Raw genomic sequence first — 17687 nt, 5'->3', positions numbered from 1 at the left:
ACACACACAAAAACTTTTTCTCATACACACACACACACACACGCACATTCATAAATTACACATTCAAATACACACACACACACACCAATAAAAAAATAGACATGCAACAAAAACATCCTGCAGCACAACATCACGGCTTGGTCTGTTGTCTTAGTTGCTTGATTCATTTTCATTTGTCATAGGCTTGCTGAAATGCTGCCAATTAGAGAGCAATGTTTCCATGACTATATGCCCTTTCATTAGCGTTTCATAACTATTTCCTAAACCATAATCGCACAATTGTGTGTATTTTCACACAAAACTGTGATGTTATAGTTGACGAAGTGATAAAAGGCCAAGCCAGTGTGTTGATGTGAACATGATAAATGGGCATGTGTGAAAACAGAAGAATACCACTTTAGTACCCTATGGGGAGTGTCTGGCTATATCTAACTATGACACGAAGGCTTATTTCAACACAGGGTGTAGATATTAATGATGAATTGGAATGATAAACAAAACTTCTCCAATGCATGAGCATTCTAATCCCCCCCAAAAAAGAGTTATGCTGGGAAACAATGACAGGCTCAAAGGCTGATGACCAAAAGCAGACAATGCTAAGAGCTGACATCTCAAGATGATTGCTCGAGCCATGGCAGGATCGTGGAGGAAAGCCATGGATAAATCGCTCATCTCCAGATAGACTTGGAGGTCAAGATAAAACTATGCGCTAATCATCCCCACTCAATTTCACTGGCTGTTGGTGTCTTAGGGTGGAAAAAAGACACGCACAGCCCCCAAAAAAACAGCTGGCATGCATAACACCAGCGCCATTGGCTGGTCAGAGGTGATGCTTGCGCTCCTCTGTCAGCCCCCCGACATGTTTTCATGGAGGAAAGGCTCTCATGGGCTCTGGAAAATAAATGTGGCATGCACCGAGATAAGACCATCATCCCTTATTCATTGTCGCTGTTATCAGTCACTGGGGAGAAAGCCACTTGGAAATGTACTGTAAACTGTTGTAATGAATTGTCCCCGTCGGTTCTGCTGAGGACAACGAGGCGTGGTTTCTCCTGCTTATTTGAACTAAATGAGCAAGTGTGTGTACAGTCAAACAGCATATGAGGATAGTTTATGGAGCGGCATGGCAGGTTGGTGCACATTCAGGGCAGGTGGTGCATTTCTCCACTCCTCTCCTTCTCGTCTCTCTCTCTCTCTCTCTCTCTCTCTTCCACCCACCATGCATCTCTCTCTTCCTCTCTCCTTCCCTTCTCTCTCTCCGATTTGTGGTGTTCTGTCTTCTCATTCTTTCTTTCTTTCCCTCTTCCTCTTTCCTTACCTCCTTAGCCACCCCCTCACTTTCCTGTCTCCCTCTCCTTCACTCCCCCTCTCCCTCTCTCTCCTGGTTCCTTCTTTGACAGAGGGCAGCCTATCAGCAATGGCTGTGCATACAGCGAGAGTGAGAGCTATGTGCTCCAGCTCAGCTCTGAGCTGACTATGCATGAGGCACATGGCCCTCTCAGTGGGGAACGGGTAATGGAAGGGTAGGGCTGCCACAAGGCTTTTCACCCACAGACACGCATATACACTCATCTCTCTCTCTCTCTCTCTCTCTCTCTCTCGCTCTCTCCTTCTCTCTCTCTCTCACTCTCTTTCTCTCTCTCTCTTTCTCTCTCTCTCTTTCTCTCTTTTTCTCTCTCTCTCTCTTCCTTTCTCACTCTTCCTCTCTTTTTCTCTCTCTCTCTTCTTCGCTCTCTATCTCTCTCTCACACGCATTCTTTTTCTTTTCCCCTCACACACACTCCTTATCTTCCTTTATCTTTCTCTTACACATATACACTTTCTATCTCATACGCATTTTACAGTCTTTCTCTCTCTCTCTCTCTCTCCCCCCACACACAGGATGTCACCTGAGCCTCACAGCCACTTAATGACCCACTTAGTCACCGGTCACACTCACTCATCTCCCACTGGCCCTTATTATAAACACTTACTAATCACGCCCGGTGTGTGTATAACATCATCCAGCTATTTAGGTACACTCTCCCGTTGCCTCTGCCTTGCCTAGTGTCTTTCCACTCCCTGCCTGAGACAACCTGCAGTACTGCAAAAAGAGTAAATTGTACATAATGTCCTATTCACATTGCCACCACATAACCGAGTTCTTTCCAGGATAGAGATGTTCAGAAAGAAAGCCCCTAAGATACAGAGGAGTCCTGGGGAGAGGCGTGTGCGTGTGACCCCTGAAGGCTTTCCCTTAAACCCCTCGCCGAGACATCCGCACATCCATTTCCATTTCAAAGATTCTCATCCAGTCCCCCCCACCCCACCTCCCCGAAAATCGCTCAACATGTCCCAGTATTAGATGGATGGGAGAGGGCACGATGTTCTCCCCTCCAAACTTTTCTGAAAGCACTTAAAGACACTGTGCGGTAAATCTATTCCTGACAATGAAACACTACGCTCTCATCGCTGGCTGACTTCAAAGTCGTGTTGCAAACGCACGCAGCAGTCTGGCTCAAGTCCTACCTCCCACTATTAACAAATATGATCCAGGAGGGGCCTCTGGAGAGAGATCGAAATAGGTTAACAGGAAAAGAGAAAGAGCAGTCTTCGTGATCTTGATCTGATATTTTGCAAATTCACAATCATCAGCAGAGGCTTGGTTCTAGACTTGGTCCGGAGTGGTGAACGTTTCACTCTGTTAATGACTGTGAGAGCTCCATAGGGATAGATAATCACAGCATTTTCATTCGACGGGTCAAGATATATTTCCCACAATTACCGTACAATCACTCAGTTTAACTCCGCTATGCGGGTTTATTAATCATTTCATACTTCAGTCGACGAACAGTTTATATAACACCCCCTTATAAATTCTTAAGATGCAAATGTTATTTGGCCGGGATAAGAATAGGCTGGTTAAAGCACACCCTAGGACTTTGATGTGGACTTTTAAGTCTAACATTGGGACAGTTCTGGAACAGAGATAAAGGAAGGAGCCTTGGAAGACAGCATTTGTCAGAGCTGGAAGCACAGTTTTCATCATGTTGTCTCCGCAAGTCTCCTGCCTCAGTTCAAAAGAATCTATCAGAAAGTATTGATGCCAGTTCGAAAGAAAAAAAAAACAGGGGGGAGGGGGGGGGTGCGGGGTGTTAAAATTCTTCCATTAATTTTTTTTTATTTTAGAGTCAAGACGACAGCTTTTTGGACAGATAATGCCAACACACCTTTGGAAGAAAGGATTCTATCAGAAACTGATTGAAAATCCCAAGTACCTTAGGTTTCAGGAGCCAATTACATGTTGCCTTTTCTTGGGTTTCATCTTCTAAGAGGGTCTGGAACCGAAATAAAAAAATCTGAGCCAAGCATTATATGAGAATCATCACCTCCCGTCCAACCTATCCCATCCCCATTCTAAAAAAAAAAAATCAATTTTTGAAAAACACTATATTGGTCTCAGAATTTAACCTGCATCGAATTGTGTGCAGGCCCGCTTCAAATAAGTCTTAAAGAAAAAGCAAGCTCAACCAGGCCCAAAGAAAAGAGGGTGTTACAATTGCATGTGCTGTAAGAACTAGGCACTGGTTCTATTACTCTGCCATGAATCAGTCAATCATTGCAATGCCTCGATATAATACATTCAGCACGCATTCACATATTTTCCAGTCATTTCCTGTTTCACAACCTGTGGTTCAGGCTGTAGTTATATCACAAAGAGCGCAGGGAAATGCATCCCCTGATTTCGTGTCAACATGCATTGGCTCTATGAAATTCAAATGACGCGTCTCCGCATGCATCTAGAATGGAGACATTGTGAAAGGGAGATATTCCCCCAAAATGAGGCACATGATACCAGAATGAAAGATGACAAGAAGCCTTTGATGTTTTTGGGGACCTGTGCAAAATAAATAAATAAACAAACAAATATGTTTTGCCAATTGCCATTTTTTGCCTGAATTCAGACTACTTTCGGAGATGTGTTGCTTGTTCCAGGCCCTCATTTGCAATGCATGGTGGGTTGTGCATCAGAATTCTGAGTTGAAAAGACGAAATGAAAGACAGAATGAAAAGACAGTTGGAAATCATGACCTACAAAACGTTTGGGCAACAGTGAACTTTGGTCAGGTTACACTATAATGTGGGGGAACTATTTTTACGCAGGCTTTCGTTTTTCGACAAGCAAATAGTTCTGCTTAATATGCACACAAGCAAAAAAAAAAAAAGACTGATGCCTTGTGCATTGTATGCCTTGTGGATACTGAGCATTAGTAAGCAAATAAATCATATCCACTGATGTTACATTTGCATTTTGAAAGTACAATAATAAACTGAATAGATACTGTGTGGGTTACAATAATTAGGTGACCTTTCCAAGTTCATCTGATTTGTTCTCTGGAAAGGTTTACTGTGATTAGCATACTGAAGGTTAATGACAGCTCAGTGAAATCTGGACTTGCTTATGCAATTAGAAAAAAAAAACATTCTTTTTTTTTCAGAGAAAAAAAAATAAAACTTTGCACAAAACCTTCATGTGATTAATGGTCATTTTTCTCAGAGGTACATATATAAATAAATAAAGTGAGCTTTTTGTCAGGTGGTTAAGTGCAAAGACAAATTATGGCAGCCAAGCCTCTGAAAGTAGACCACCCCTTTCTCTCTCACACACACACACACACACACACACACACACACACACACACACACACACACACACACACACACTAAAAATGCCCCGGCCAGGTTAATTAATAGTACTGATCCGCCCTCCAAAACTGAGGATTATCAGCTTTTCGGCAGTGCCTGAAACCTCATTACGTTCTTCATAGACTGACTGGACTTTCTTTCGTCTCGTTCCCCAGTCCTTTAATCCTCTGTGTTCCTCAAGAGGAGCCATCGTCGCTGTGGGTAGTACAAGAGGAGAGGGAGGACAGGTGCACTGGAGATGCAGTTGTTGGAGAACAGCCCACGACATGGGAAGAGGCAGAGGGAAGCAGATGTTCGCCGCGTGACGGCAGAGCCTTGTTTATCTGCTGACGCGCCGCAAGCAGCTTGAGCCGGCTTCGGTTGCCGTTGGTGAGGGAAGGGTTGCCAGATACTCAGAGGGTAAAAAATCCCCCCTTCTCCCTCCTTCTTCCTTTCCACATCCTCCACTGGCACCTGGGAACACTGTACCTGGTCCCTGAGCTGCTCGTGCAGTCATGATATCCAGGGATTCTTTGTTGTGTGTGTGATGTGTGTGTGTTGTGTGTTGTGTTGTGTGGTGTTGTGTGGGCTGTATTTCACATTCCTATCAAAGGCCGCCCATTGTACCTCGGCGGGATGCTTGGAGGAGGATGCTGAGTGTGTGTGTGTGTGTGTGTCCAAAACTCCTAACTAACAGAGTGACGGAACAGATAACATTTAATATTACACCAAACTTCTTTACAGCTTTTGATAGTGACTGGACTGTTAACCATCAGGGACTGAACCCAGATTCTTCTCTATCAAAAATCTTTCAAAAAGCATATTTCTTAAAGACTGTTCCTCGCATTTTTTCTTCCATGCAAAGGCTACACATTGCAAAATAATTAATCTAATTTGTCAAAATTGGAGCAGGAAGAAAGGGTTTGGATTTCGTTTACAACATGGCTTCCTCTAAATAGTGTTTCCACAGATCCTGTCTTGTTGAGTCTAAACGGGTCTCATTTAAATGCCCACAGTTTATATTCGATTGTGATGGGCAGCTGAAGTAATCTAACATCCTACTAACTATTAAATATTGATACGTTCATGACTCAGACACCACTATCCCTAAAATAAATGAAAACATATATAATTATATTTTATTTTATGTCATTATTGTTTGTACTGGATCCGCACAAATGGGTACCGTAACGCAGGCAGTCACGCAGAGAGGTTCCGCATATGGTTCCGGCAGGATCTGGCCCAAATGAAGCCCTGTCCATCTCGCTGTTGTCAGACGGACAGGGCCCTGGGTGAGCCCTCTCTCTTGGTGCTGGAGTGGAGGATGCATTTCTGAATGCATTGGCGGTGGCCTTGCGCTGCCCTGGAGAGGCCAAAAGGAGACGAGGCTTCCTCTGTGCTTGCCATAATTACTATCCTCATGCTTCTCAGTAGCTGTTACCATGAGCAGAGGGTGAGAGGGAAGGTGGTAAAATGGTAAATTATTTACAGTTGAAAAAAAAAAGAGAAAACAGGTCCACAGTGACACATACACGCAACAGCTCATATATTATTGTGCTCACGTATTTAGGTGCAAACAGAAACCTAAACCACACACCAACCTTTTCAAACACACACACACACACACACACACACACACACACACACACACACACACACAGAGACACACACACACGCACATGCAGGCAACCATAATGAATAAAAATGGCTTGAAATACATCTACATTCACACGGCAAATTTCCCAGGTCTGCTAAACCAACATGACTTCTTCTTGCCAAATGATGTATGATGTGAATTGCAGAAGGTAGAGCATAATCCCAACACATAAGGGTGCTCTAACACTCTATACGTGACCTGCGACACCTATGTTTCCAGCATGCTGAGGGGCAAGCCTAGCATAACGGCAGTAAAAAGGAGAGGAAATCATGAAATTGGATAATTTCCCACCAAGCAGAGTGGTAGGCAGTAAACGCAGTGGGGTTCACCCCACAACAATGGAGTGTAATGATGATGCACTCTGCACCCTTATTAAAGATTCAACATGGCTAAGAGTGAGGGAAAGAGAGATGGAAAGAGAAAGAGAGAGAGAGAGAGAGAGAGAGAGAGAGATAGGCTTCCTGTGAGAAGTCCCACAGCTCTTTTAGCTTGGATACCCAGCCGTGGCGGTTAGAGTGTCTCAAACCCAAGCCTCATTTTCCATGTTTTCATTGTGTTTTTTTTTTTTTGTCCACATGCAGGACACCCAATTTCAGATCAAGCACTGATTCCCAATGGCCCTTCTGAACAAGCGCCAGGCAGCAGAGAAGGAGAAAAAAAAATCAATTATTAGACAGTATTATTTATTGATGTAAAATGACCCAGTTTCAGTATTACATTTTATAACAAGCAAGAAGCAGAACACATTGTCTCCTCCTCTCTGAAGTGCCTTTGACATGAAATATTAGATGTAAGAACAATGTAGCGTTGCGTGCAATCCGTGGACATCTGATCAGCGGGGGCCTGTTCTGTTGGCAGAAATTTGGAAGTTTTTTTTGCGTGTGCCGCCAACCACAGGAAGCATGGAAAAGGAATCGGGCCTTTGAAAATGAAATAGCACACAGTTGTATGACAAGATGCTTTATTTTTCACATTAATATTCGCCTGGTCTTATATTTCCCACGGTGCTTTCATACCCGTCTTGCGGCGTTTATCAGGTCGACCTGCTATGCGACGCTACATAAACTATTCTCTCCACGGTTGGGACAGGAGCATGTGTTTCCCCCAATGTGCTAATGCAAAATGTAGCATGCCTGTGCCACATTTATTTTATTTCCCCCTCTTAAACTTTTGGAAGACTTCCACGCGCTATTTCACAGGCATCTAGTTGAAGACTTATGTTACATTAATGGTAATATTTTAAACATAAGATTCCTCCCTCTCAACGCTCTCAACTCCAAAATCTGAAAGAGGCATCTCTGTGAACAGCCAGCATCATTACGCCCAGTCCCATCCCTTAGATCAGGTTTCAGATGTCAGAGAGAGAGCGAGAGAAAGAGAGCGAGAGAAAGAGAGAAAGAGAGAGGGAGACGAACTTGCAAAATCCCAGCAGTTATGCAATTTTGATACTTTAAGAAGCTGATTACAGTGCTCGTTTCATAGCAAAAGGAAGCGGCAGGCACATCAAAAAAAGAGGAGCGGGAAAAAGAAGCAGTTGAGTGGTGGCTCAGCGGGGGCACGCTAGCTGTGGGCATGGCATGGTAAATATACATACTTGAATTGGCATCACCCAATCTCCACGGGAGTGCTGTCAGAGTGCAGTGCGAGAGAGAGACTCTTCTCGCTGACTCTCAGACTTCCGGGCAGACTCCACGCACAGTGCTCTGGGCAGCTCAGGAGCGACTCAACTCGGCAAAAATCTACAGCAACCAGACGTGCTCGCTTAATCTTTACCTTTTCATTGTTATCCACCATTATGCCACTGTAAAACTTTTTTCTCTCTGTCTCGCTTTTTCTTACTTACTCCAGCTCTACCTCTCTCTCTCTCTCTCTCTCTCTCTCTCTTTCCTTCTCCCTCTCTGCCTGTCTGTGGGGCTGCTAGTACTTTTCTCAAACTTGGCCAAACTCCAGTCTGGCGATCCAGGACGCTGCGTCTCTGAAGTGACTTTGCAGAGCTCTGGCGCCTGGGGACGGAGTGTACGTTCACACCTGGCACGGCGTTCCACCCGTAAACACACGTGTGCAGGCAGGGAGGTCTCCAGACCGGCTGCAATTAATTCCTCCTCGTCGCAAACTGTTCCAAGTCCCAGGCCCACAACAGGCAGAACATGTGAGTGAAGAGAGAGAGAGAGAGAGAGAGAGAGAGAGAGAGAGAGGAGAGAGAATGAGAGAAGGAGACCTGTATATTTACAGACAGATGCAACAGGTCAATTCAATGAATGTCATTGCCGCAGAGCAAGGTAATACTCTCTATGTAGTGCATATATTCATACGTTCTGCTTCATGTGCTAAAAGGAAATTTAAAACCGGATGACTCCGGAGGGTTATAACATTATGGAATCCTAATTTTTCTTACTTTGGTCTGCTAAAGTAAGTTGAGTTAGTGGAAAATCAACCCTCCACGTCAGACTGCAGCAATTACCGGCAGGGCACCAAAGCACCGCCATAAAACAATGGTAACTTGGTTTGGAAAATATTTAGGGAAATTTGCAGAGAGGGGTAATTAAAATGGATTGCTTCACTACCAGTCATAATGGCATAATTACATGTTAATTAATTGTGCATGCTGCTTATCCGTGGTAAATGTTTACCTGGCATTGGGTTCAAGTGGAGTTGAAAATATAATTGTGCCCAGGAGACATATGGCCCAGGGAAGCACACAGCGCCCACTGTCTTGGAGGAAATTCAATCACGCCGCCTGCATTAAGTAAATCTGGGCTCCTTAGCGAACCATGAACACGTACAGTCGCGCCGTCCTAGATGTCAACACAAGGGACCTCTGGTATCACACAGAGGGATGTAGAGACAAGGGTAGAGGTCCCCAAATGTGTCTGGCCAAAGCAAAGCTGGTGAGCCCAAGGCACATGTTGCACCTATGGTCAGAGAAGGCTGATAGCTAGTTGTAAAGAACAATGCAGAAAAATTACATCGCTATTCATAGCAGATTTTTTTTATTCCATTAAGGTAGCATTTTTTATAAACACATTTGTTTCTCCAGAACCCTTTAAAAACTACCATCAGTGGTCATAGGGACTGGGAGTAATCACACATGATAATCACGAATGCTGCATCTCTGAAAATGGGCCTGATTTCACAGAATAGTAACCTTCCATCCCAAATGCTCATCCAGGTCAGGATTCTCTAACTACAGACTAATAGAGCATTACTCTTTGAAGGAGACAGCACTTACTTTTCCCCGAGCTGTACCAAATGCACAAGCATCATATTTACTTAAATGACCTACCTTGTTTACAATAGGATTTGTTTGTGCACATTTAGAATTTATGGGGAACTGATAAACCATGCGTCCTGACCTTGTGGAGAAAAATGGGACCCGACAGTAAAAACCTAGTCTTGCACAGAATCCCAAACGCATGAGTGGATGCAAAGCCCTGAGACAGGAAAGGGAGAGAGAGAGAGAGAGAGAGAGAGAAAGAGCAAAGGGAGAGAGAGAGAAAGAGCAAAGAGAGAGAGAGAAAAAGAGCAAAGAGAGAGAGAGAGAGAGAGAGAGAAAAGCATAGAGAGAGAGAGAGAGTGTGCCTCTAAAATGTGTCTGTCAATGCATTCCAGCTCCTCATCACTTTCAACTGCCCAAAACCTTCCGACCACATCCTCTCGACCCCAAACGCACAATACTGTTTTTTTTCCAGAGGGGTGGTGGTGGTGGTGGGGGGGGGCATATGCACATGACATCCGCCCTGGTGGGTGTACACCCAGCAAAGCACCGGCATCCTCGGAGGAGATAGCTGGTCACTGCCGACCACCAAACACCTCATCATTTGAGCCTTCAATTTGATTAATGGGCTGGGCCTCGCAGGGTTGAACAACCGCAACGGCTGCCATTTATTGGCTTCAAATGTGTTTGTTGACAACTTGTCTGGGACACACTTAACATTTCATCCAGCGGGGGAGGAGGTTGCTGCCGCAGCTACCAGAGGTCATGGGGTCAGGTTATTACATTACCATCTGTTAACAATGCTGCTCTTCTGACAGAGGAGTGCTTATCACACAGAGGGCCGCAACGCATCGTCTGGGTCACATTAGGCATGTGATGGTCCGAGGCCAATCGGACGCCAGGAATGTTTGTCAAAAAGTAATGGGAAACACATGGCTTTGCAAAGAAAACCAAAGGGAACACGCCCTAAAATGTGTATCTAAAAATGATCATGTAGAATGCCAGGGAAAGTCAACTGGTATGATTGAATTTTCATCCCGTTCTTTTTTTTTTTTTTAATTAATGAATGTATGTAATTGTATAGTGTCATAACAGCATAAAAAGTTGCCAATTAGTCGGAGCATAATGCCGGACATTTACAGCACCACGGGTCTCTAAGCTAAGCACAAGTCCCTCTGATTTATGAAGGTGCTTGTTGTATTGATTTAACTATTCATAATGTCCAGAGAGTTTAGTGCAAACACTGTGGTTTTGCTAAACACGTGTCCAGGTCCTCAACAGGCCTCTAAATGTGGAGGACAGGCAAACATCCCATTTATGTGTTGGCAAACAAGCATACAATTCCAATCAGGGAGGAACCGAACCAAGTCATTCGATTTTTATTTGATTGAATCACCCTCCATATCAGCAGTGGACGTAGAAACTAGTCTGAGTATAGACGCCCTGTATTGATACATAGATAAAAACGCCAGTGATATTTCATTGCAGACTGATGGCCCGTTGGCATGGACAACGAGTTCAAAAGCGGGGTCTGTGCGCAAGCATTTTTACATGCCAACAACAAAACAAAATTGCCTGAATAACGTGTATGCAATAAGAATTGAATTACAGTATTACAATGAAGACAGTAAACGTGGTCAGGAAACAAAAAAAACAAGCTTGTAAACCAGCGGCCAAGGAGGCCTCATGGACCGGCCTATTTATCACCCCTGTAGTAAACTCTAATTTACAGTTTTATGCACAAAGACTCTGATGCAACTAATTTTATTCCTGCCTCTGCTAAGTGAACAATAAATTGGCCCATGGATTTATATCACTCGCCTGATGCCCAAAGGGATGCCCTCAGCCTCAGCACAATATTATCCGATAGTGTAAGCGGCACTTTTGATATTAGCTGTCGTTTCGCCGCACATATTACTCGGCCTTTGGTTGGCCTTTGCTGAGGCAGTTTGCAAAGACCGAACATATTTTTAATCACGTCTATAATATACAGCTGTTTTTAGCCGTGACAAAAAAACAAAACAAAAACAGAGAGTAGGGAGTAGGGTTCATTGCTTTTAATTTTTTTTTGACGTGTTAGATGCTTGTAAACATATCGAGCCTCAGCTTTTATGTCTGCGGAGTATCTCAGCAGGGCTGTTTGCCTCCGAACATTTGTGGTGCAAAATGAAGACTTCACTCTGTGCTTGGCCCACTGAGGCCCACCTGCACGCTAATGCGCTGGAGTAAAATTTATAGACCAGGGAAGGAGTGAATCATTGCATTTTTATCAGTGTTATCAGAGTTGATTACTTCAGAGACACCCTCAGGTTTCTGAGCTGTGTAATGAAAACTATCATGAATCCATGGAAGTAATGGTAGCCTGAAGTACTATATCGATTGGGGGAATTCATGTGGCTAAATCTCAAGCACAGATGGAATCATTTCTTCAGAAACAGCTGAGACAATGTACATAAGGATGAATTAATTACGCACCCTAAATAGTGAGGACGATTTGGGAATGTAAGGTTATCAATGACGCTCTCTGACAGTCGTGACTCATTTTTCAAAGTAGGGTGTGGATCTTGTTCACGGTGGTGAGCAAATTTAAATTTTGACAGCATGGCAGACCCTCCATCCCCATCCCCGCCACCACCACCCCTACCCCTCTTTGCCAAGTGACACGGAATGAGAGCTAATCCCCTGCATTTGCACTTATTTGGACCCAAGGTGAGGCCTCTGACATTTTCAGCTGATTAAGAATTTCACCAGGCCTCCCCTTTGTGTCGTGTCAACCACTTTGACATTGCATTAGGCCATTTCATTATCATTCAGTCACATCTAATAAGGGCCCTTGCCTGAAACCTAGTGAGGTGCATTAAGCTTTGTAATGCATGGGTATAAAAAGAGGGAACTGGGCCCTTGACTGCTAGATAAGTGTAGCTGGGCTCCTAGCCCAGAACAAATTGCATTAATGTCACATTATGTCTCTGGTATGCATGAATTAAGCACTCACTGGGACCTCCATTCCGTTTTATCATTTTTTTGGGTAAAGGTGGAGAGACATATCCATTTGAAGCTTCTTCGCCGTTCAATTTGCATTGCAAAGCAGTACAAATGAGATATTTGGCTAAGCAAAGGCTGGCACCAACAGAAAATGTCTTCAGTGAAGACATTTATGGAGATTCTGGAGAGGTGGCAAGACCTCGTTTCGTACTAGCTTAGAATCTCATGAGTGCTTCTATTTTATGCCTAATATGGGTAAAGGTGTATGGGTTCTTTTTATGTTGACAAATGACTGATTGGGGGAAAAAATATTGTTTCGGAGGACCACATTCCATAAACACTTTCAATTCATATTCAGTTGTCAGACATGCATATTGTCAGCTACACTTAGCAAACAGGTGTATCAATGCAAGGCAAAAAATGTATTCCTCTTATTCAACACGTGTTGCTGTGCACATAAAAATTGGTTAATGCTCATACAGCTGCTTTTCTTTTCTCTTGATTTCTTCTTCCTCAGCCTTTTCCTGTCCCTCACCAACCCATAATTCATTCCTCATTCTGTCTCTTCTGACTTGAAGTACAATGGCCCGCCTTCTGAGCTGGGTTCTTTAGCAGGAGTTTCCTTCCTATCTTGTCAATGTGTATTCAGCTGGGCCTAGAAAATATGTGTTTCAGTACTAGTGAAAAATGGATTGTCAAAATCACAGTGTTGACTTATTCTGATGCAAAACGAGAGGTCGGAAGAACTATGTTGTCATTGTGGTCTAAATTAAACTTTAAAGTTTGTTAAAGAGCAATTAAGCCACTGTTAACACTGTTAAATGTGGTGGCACATTTGAGTTGAAGTCTAACATCATTTTTAGTCGAGTAACTCTAACACTTTAAAACAGTGTTAAATTCAACACAATTGGAGTTAATTTGATGCTGAATGTTTTACAAGCAAAATATGATTGTATTTTTAAGGCACTCCATTCTTACCAAAATATTCCCCACCAGAGGCCTCAGATAGTAGCACTGCTTACAGGCAAGAGTGACCCCTTCTTCCTTCTGCTTAATGTCAGCACGGACACTGGAATACTCATTATGTCTGTATTGGAGCCATTTAGTATTATATTGTTTTGCATGAGGCTGGCCTGCAGTCGATGTGCCTATTCGTGCTTCCACAGTGCTTGGAGTCACAAATATAGTTGTTAGCAAAGGATGAGAAAACAGAAGAAGGAAAAAAAAATGTTGTGTCCCCAGGTATGTTATTACCACAAAGCCGATTTGCATAATAGGTGTGACAAGAAAGGGGACGGGGAGCTCTCATTACATTTTGGGAAAACAAAAGTTGGGGAAGTCAAGGCAGCTGGTTTTGAGGGTTTGATGCGCACGAGAACAAAGAGAGCCATGCATCCCCACTCTGCGCTGAGGCGCCAGAGCACAAAAGAAGCTATTCTTGGCCTTCCTCTCACAGGTGTCATGGAGATTAGAGTGAGAGAGTGCGTGATGATTATGGTTTAGCTGATCATGTGTTGTGAAGAATGACAACAACAACCACAACAACAAAAACAACAACAACAAAAATGTTCCTTGGTACACAGTCATGGTACACAGTCCAGAAAGAGCCACTCCCAGAGGATGAGTCAGTACTCGTGTGAGATGAGACAGTCATGAGACAGACATTTATCAATAGGTCTCTGATGGCCTTGGCTGCTATGCGGATGTGTCACAGATACTCACAGAGAAAGCATCAGGCAACGGAACTTTAAAAGCACCACGCACTTGACAAAACCATAGGCCTACACAAACCATGGCTTTAAAACTCAAAGGCATCTCAGTCGATTCAGTCGAGTATTGTTACTTCCTGCACATCCTTCGAGAACAAGTCCCTAAACCACAATGTTGGCAGTACAAGTGCATTTTGTTATGTTATAAATGCCTGTCCACACTACTGAAGCTATACATTCATCTTAGCTGTTACTTTTAGAGGTTACTTTTAGAATGCATATAACACTTAAACTAAGATGAAACTTGTCACGAAAAACATATACGGTCCTTGGTTCTACCGGCTGTCGTACATGTTAAGCAAGTCACTGAAGCGTCTATGTGACACAGCCATGACTCGGTTCCAAAAAAGTTAAGTGACCATGTTAAAAGGGAAGGAATCAAGAGCAAAAGAAAGAAGAGAATGAAAGGACAAGCACTGATAATGCTTGTGAGTAGAGATAGAGATGAAAATAGTAGAAGCATATTATCAGATCTCTCTGTCCAAATCAGCATAAGAGGGGGAAATGGTAAAAAGGCCTTGGCAAATAGAAGAAGCCTGCATTATTTCGCAGAAAAAGGAAGGTGTCAGTCCTTTGATAAATTATGAAGGGGGCTTTCAAAAGAAAAGCCAGTGGACCGTTGACACGTCAATATCCTGTGGCAAGGTTGCCTATGTTTTCATCCGAGTCATATGCAAACAGAGACTACCTGCCGCTGCACCAGAGGCCTTTTATTTCCTCTGTCACCCCTCACATACTCGTCACTCATCTCCGTTGAACATTAACTCACTGTCAAGCACGTCTGTGGGCATTTTCGAGTATTTTCTCTGATTCTAAATCAGTCATAACTATGAAAATGGGCAATGGATCCTTTCGAACATTTGTTTATGCTCACACAAAATAAACTGGAATGAATTCAGTGAATTGTCATAGAGATACAGAGAGTCCGTGGCTATTATATTTCATAACGTTGATCAAAGAGAGAACGAGGAGGACGGACTGGCAGGATTTAAAAGGGTATGACAAAGCATGCCGGCATAATTGAGATATGCCACTGCCAAAACAAACACAGACAGAAAAAACATCAAATTGGTAAATTACAATGCTCAACCATTCACTAAGCTTTTGCATAAATAGAATTAACAGGTGATGTAACAACAGGATATTATCCCCATGATCCATCATTCTAAGCAATCTTACAAGAGACAAAATATGGTTTAATTATTATTTTTTTAAACAATTTTAAACAATAGAATTCTTGTCACAATACACATACACTGCTCATACACCTTTATTTGCATAACAAATCCCCAGGATAAAATTATTTTACACACTCATTCCTTTGAAAAGCACACGTATATGCAAATTACAATTCGTGCAGTCATCCGCATATACATACACCCTGGGACACAAACACACACGCACCGTGAAATCCTTTTTGTATAGTCTGTTGTGGCTGATTAATTCACAAAACTACGAATAAAATAAATAAAATAGAAATGACAAGAGACTGAGTCTTTGTGCATGAAAGGGCAAAGCTGACTTGCATAAAACTAAGTCCCATCCATCAGTGGGTGTCTGGAAAAGGCATTGTGCTTTGCTCCATCTCACTGCTCACTTGATTCTGCAGAGAGGTGATTGAACATGCGAGAATGACACGGTGCCAAAAGTTCGAGTCATCGGCTCGCTGGAGGGCCAGTGCCGTGCTGAAAGGATGGCCATTTTGCCTTTCCACAAAAGACAGCCAAGGGTTTGGGGATTTGGAAGTGGGTGTGTTTTTTTGGAGTGGCCATTATTCAACATCAGTCTTTTATTCCATTATCTCTTGAAGTTAAACTGCAATTTCTCTTTCCATTATGCCTTTGTCTAACAGGTAGGGTTAGATACCAAATGACAAAATGGTAAAAAAAATGAATACAAAAAAAACAGTAATGGAAGGAAGTCTTGTGAGATGATCTATTGATCCTCTGCATAACTCCCGTGTAACTAATATCATGCTCATTTTCTTGTTGTCTTGGCTGGTGTCCCCCCCCCCCCATGCACAGTAATTTAATAAGCTAGCCAATCCCATGCCTCCATTAATTCATTTTACAGTATATTGTGGTGGCATGCTGTTCACAGGGAGGATTATTGAAGAGGTCACGTTGGAATGGTAAGGACTGCTTTGGAATTCATTTTTACCTTATTTACCTCCACCGGCACTGTGCGTTAATGATGTTTGTCTCCTGAGCATTCCCGCATAACAAATAAAATCACCATTGCAACAAACGTGAGCGGTGAGGTAATTGTGTCAAAATACCCAAAGGCGATGAACTGACTATGGAATCCATGCAGCAATTCTGAATTTCAATTAGCTAACGTGTAAATAGAAGCTGTGAATAATGAGAAAAAGGGGCAAAGCTTTGCTGTTTTCTTCGTCAAACAAGTTGTATAACAAGAGCGCTATAGCAACTGATGAGTTCCTTTATGATTGTAATTTTCTCCATTTCCTGACACGGAGACACTCTCGTCCGAGTTCACAGAACAGGTTACTAAAATAATCACGTACTGGGTCCCCTACAGCACATCGCACATCGTCTACCTTGCCATACATAATTGAAGGAGAAAACAACAAAAAATCTTTTGTTTCTGAACGCAGGTGCTTTGAACAGAGAGAGTGTGTGTGCACAGGCCACACCGTAATTACCAGCCCGGCACACACAAGTTATGAACAGTGGGAGGGTTGGGAGTTATATCTGGTATGCAGTAGTCAACACTGCAGGGAAAAAATAAAAACACTGCGAACATGAATGACATATGGACATCAAGCGATTCCTGTATAGAGGTATAGTTGTGGTTTTAGTTAAATAAACCCTCCTGTGGTTGTTTTACTGCTGAACTAATTTTTTTTTTAGTGCAACACCATCAGTTAACAACATAGCAGACCTCAGCCAACACCATTACTTTTTGGATTATGAAGAACAACGTTTAATTGAATTAGAGGTCGTTCAGCGTCTTCAGGGACTGGTTCCATCCACTGAAATTTAATGGACCAACACAGTGCATATTGGGGAGCTCTCAAATGTTGTTTAGCATCTGCAATGAAACTGTAGAGAGTTGGAACCGCACTACGTATAAAAGCCTGGAACCACACAGGCCTCGTGCCGTCGAAGCTTGTTTCGCTTTCCCTCTGTCTGACCTGTATTCTTCTGGGTGGTACAGTATGGTGTGCACCACAGGGGATTGTTGTGTTGTACACACACGCTATCAGATTTATTTTTGTACCACACCTACTTCTAGGCTAAATATAGAGATATTACTAGGACGTGTACACAAGGCTAGATAGCCTCCTACTGTGTCCACAATGTTGGATATCTAAACTATTTTCAGGAATATTTCTTAAAATTCTCAACCATGTCAGCATTCTTATATATTCCCA

This window comes from Clupea harengus, chromosome 15 (assembly GCF_900700415.2).
Source record: "Clupea harengus chromosome 15, Ch_v2.0.2, whole genome shotgun sequence".
NCBI lineage: Eukaryota > Metazoa > Chordata > Actinopteri > Clupeiformes > Clupeidae > Clupea > Clupea harengus.
Note: the sequence above shows the minus strand (reverse complement) of the source record.